The sequence below is a fragment of the Alligator sinensis genome, unplaced genomic scaffold (genome assembly GCF_000455745.1).
Source record: "Alligator sinensis unplaced genomic scaffold, ASM45574v1 scaffold853_1, whole genome shotgun sequence".
In the NCBI taxonomy this organism is placed as follows: Eukaryota; Metazoa; Chordata; order Crocodylia; family Alligatoridae; genus Alligator; species Alligator sinensis.
The window spans coordinates 1,496,529-1,500,817 of record NW_005842005.1 but is presented as its reverse complement, the minus strand read 5'-3'; positions in this window follow the sequence as shown (position 1 = coordinate 1,500,817).

The window sequence follows — 4,289 nt, the reverse complement described above, 5'->3', positions numbered from 1 at the left end:
GCAGTGGTCAGGGGCTCTGGGGGAGTAGGTGGGGCCATCGGCCCCCCCATGGTCCCCTCCCCACTCCTCCAGCCCCCGCAACCCCTTACTCACTGGCACCAGAGTCCTGGGGCTGAAACATTCAGCCTGGCTGGCTGCGTGTTTCAGCATCAGGGCGAGGGACCAACCATAGAGATGCTCTGGCAGCCAGAGTATCTCCAGGGAGGACCCAGCCTCCGGTTGCCTCAGGGCATGGTCAGGGACAATACCCTGCCCTGCTTTCTTAAACATCGATTTTTTTAGACCCCTGGATAACATGTTTTTGTTCCTGCACGTGCCTGTTGCCCCGCCTCAAAGGGGTTTGAGGTAGGGCAAGAGGCACGTGTGTGCTCGTGTGGATGCGCCCACAGAGTTCAGGGCCAGCTCCCTGCTCCAGCCAGCAGAGACTGCCTGAATCACCGAAGCTCTCTGAATCTTTTCCAAATCAATACGGAGAGCTCAAATCGATTCGGATCTTTTAATTGGTCCCCTGATCCTATTCGGATTTGGAAATTTGGCCACTGAATCGGGCCGAATCTCCTGTGAATCAAATCAGTACCCGAAGCTTCGCACAGACCTAATACTTGTGTGTGTGTTTATAATCCACATGGCTTCCTCTGCTTCCACTAGTTAATTTTACAAACGGAACTGTTAATAATGAGAAAGAAAATAATTGTCCTCAACAGGGATTTCTTATTCAGTGAAGCCATTAAGTTCAGGTCCTGTTAGCAAACCTACTAGCGCACCTGTGCTATTGGGAGCTGGTCAGGTGCCGAGCTCAATGAAACTCATTGCAGTACTGGTATAACTTATTCAGATAACGTTACTCTGAAGCCTTCTGTTACAAAAGTGCATTCACAGATCTGTGCCTAATCTTTTATTTTCCCCTCAACTTGGTTCTTGTTCACTTTTAACTCAAGCAGCTTGAGGTAGGGACTTCAAAAACTGTTTTGTGTGTTAACCCCCATAAAAAGTAGTAGATAAGCTTAGTGTCATCTATTTGGTATCCTTAATTCTTTAGAGACCTATTCTGCCATCCTTTTGCATCCTGAATAGCATCCTTCTACAGCAGTATGATTGCCCATTCATATTGAATAGCATCCTTTTATAGTAGTGTGATTGCCCATTAAAAATAAGAAGTATGGAGTCTTCATTCTCCTACTGGAGTATACAACCTTTGTAATAGTCATACCAACTGTGGACCAGCTTGTGACCAGATCTCGCCTGTGCAGAAGCATAAATAAGAAGTCACCCTCCTGGTTTCTCTCCTCTTACACTGTGCAGCTCTGCTGTAGGCATGAGATAGTAGCAGGCATTGTGTCTATTATTATGGAGGTGACAGTAGAGTGAATGAAGAGGGTCAGGGAGCATGTGGAAAAACCTGTATGTGGCTCCATTCTCCTTGTAATCTGGACCAGGTAGTGTTGGCCAATAACAGATTCCTACAGCAGAGAAGGAATAGTGCTCCTCATAATTGTTTTCCTCAAAGACCCCCAGCATGCTCCTGCTTTGTGGTGTCCTTTCTTCTGGGCAAATAACACAAATGCTGCTGTGGTAATCTTTCTCACCCTAATAAGGGCAGTATTTGTATTTACTTATTTATTTGCGTTATATATCTCCTTTCCCAGAAGAGGCTTCAGAACACTGAAGTGAAAAACAAAATAACTATGCCAGGTAGATAAAAGTATGGAGCTATCATTGATTATAAACTTTCTGACACTCTTCAGACTTTATGCTGCTTAAGGAAACTAATGAAAAACCCAATTTTGTGATTCTCACCCAAGCTAGTAATATCTTCCCCTGTGACTTGTCACATTATCAATAGCTGAAACAGAGAAAGCCTTTACAGCTGTTGTCCTCTGCCCAGTTACCATGATATTGTTGTCTGTCATACAGTTTTATTCATGTTTATGAAATACAGCCTTTCATACAGACACAATATAATGCTTGGACACATGTTGATGCACAGTAACCTTTTCTATACAAGATCCTTTGTTTCGTTTTTAGTTTGTGTAGTTCAAATATTTGTAAAGTAGAATAGTTGTTCTAAACAGTTGTCTATATTAAATGCGTTGCATGTTTGGTTAAGCAAATGTTTCTTATGTCTACATAAGAATGCATGATAGACTTGAGCCATTTGTAGCTAAGCAAGATTTAAAAGATTTTTTTTTAATATTTCTCTCATTTCTGAATAGATTCCTAAAATATCTGCTACTTTTCCTTTGTGAACTAGCAAGGTGTTTCACGTCCAGTCTCATTTAGCACGTCTCTGTAGCATGTCAATGCGTTGCCCTAAGAGGAAATAAAACATTTACATCTTGAGGCAGAGAACTTAATAAAAGAAAATCTTTTGTAATGGGGTAAACGTAGATTTCATTTGCTGGGTGAGAAGGATTAGACTTCTTTAAAGGTTTGTGACATTTCATGATTGCTTTCTACACTGTGTATTTTGGCCTTGATCTTTTAGAAAGTAAATTTTGGTTGGTATTACTAGGTTTCCTTATATTACCACATATGGGCCAGAAATTCATATGGTTTTACAATATATCTAGTATTTAAGATGCAATCAAGTTTTGTATACATTTGAAAAACAATTCCGTAACAATCATTTACATAACCTGTAATTTCTCTTAATTTTTTATCGTGTGTGCACACAAAAAAACAAAGCATTAATTGTATCTACACATTTTAAAGACCAAATTGTGGATTTCTCACTCAAAAGTACTTGCTCATGTAAGCATCTATTAATTTAACTTCCACACTAGACAATTTTGTCCCAGTAACTCTGATGAACCCATAACTTGGTGTTACACTCCTTACTGACATTGAAATGATTGTGTCACAAAATTATGAGGTTACTACATTATTAAAACTGTGGTGGCAGGAGCCGCTCTCAGGGACCGGAAGTGGCTGTGACAAACTCCGATGCTCCGGGAAACAGACCTGGGGACCCGGCCCCCAAAAACCTAACTGAGAGGCAAGCCAGGCCACCAGGTGGGTCATGCGAGCCGGCGCTGCACCAGCTTTTCAAGCAGCTTTCAATCAAGCTTAGTGGTGGCCAGCTGATGATGTCAGCCACAGCTATCACCATGGGGGATTTAAAAACACTGGCAGAAGCCAGCAAGGAGAGAGGAGGCAGGAGGCAAGGAGATGAGCTTGCTGGAGTGTGACCCAGCTGATCAGTGATTACAAGGGACCCTGCCCCACAGAAAGGAAGTGCAGGTAGTATCCAGGAGCCAGGCAAGGCTTGTTGACCCCACGCTCCCCAACAGCGAGCTTGGGGTCACTCGCCATCCTTAATGCCCAGGCAGGGTTTGTTCAACCCTGAGCCTGCGGAGGGCACCGCAGGTACAAGCCATGCACTGGGGTCTAATAGGACTGAAGAGTTGGAACAAAGAGCAGGCTATAACCACGAACCTGCACTGTGAACAGGGGCTGGTAGGAGGCTTGGGTCCCTCAGCTAAAGAAGAGAAGGCAGAACCACAGGCTGACACAGTGGCACGACAACTCTGACAGTTGGCGAGTGGACAGGGTGTAGGGGTGGCAGAGCCCCATGACCAACTGCAGCAAGGCAGTGAGTACTTCCCACCTACAGGTCTGGGTTTTGAACACCACTGAACCCCTCCTTTTCAAGTCGTGGCAGGTGAGTTGGGGGGAATCTGCCCCAGTGAATGGGGGGATACTCATGGTGCCTAACCGAGGTAAACGAATTTTCAACTAGAAAACACTTTTATGGAGAAGGCTGATTAGCATGGATCCTGGTGTTCTCTGTTTAAAAATTGCAAATTCCCTGATTAAAAGAAAACATAGAATTACAAATTCTCTTATTAAAACCCCCAAACCCATGCTTTTCCATGATTAAAATGAAATGCCACTATATATATATTGGTATCAGTTGAACACAATATTTTATTGATATACAGGTTTCCTTTGATTTATGTGGGTTCTTTATATGCAAATTTGCTTTTGTGCGATGAGCATATTTAGACCCATAATTCATTATATGTGAGGTAAATTCACTCGTATGCAATCAGCATAGATGTTCCCCTTCCCCCCGCCCCTATGGGGGGAAGGGAAAAGGCCAGGGCCCCACTCCCCCCAGCCCCAGCTGCAGCGGCCCCGGGAGTGGCCAGCACCAGCTACCTGCAGCTGCTGGGCTTCACTATGCTTCTCCTGTCCCACCCCCACCCCCCCGCTCCCCGCGCCTGGGCTCTGCTTGTTCACACTCACCTCTGCTCCTGGGCTGCACCATGCCCCGATGCAGGCAGGTG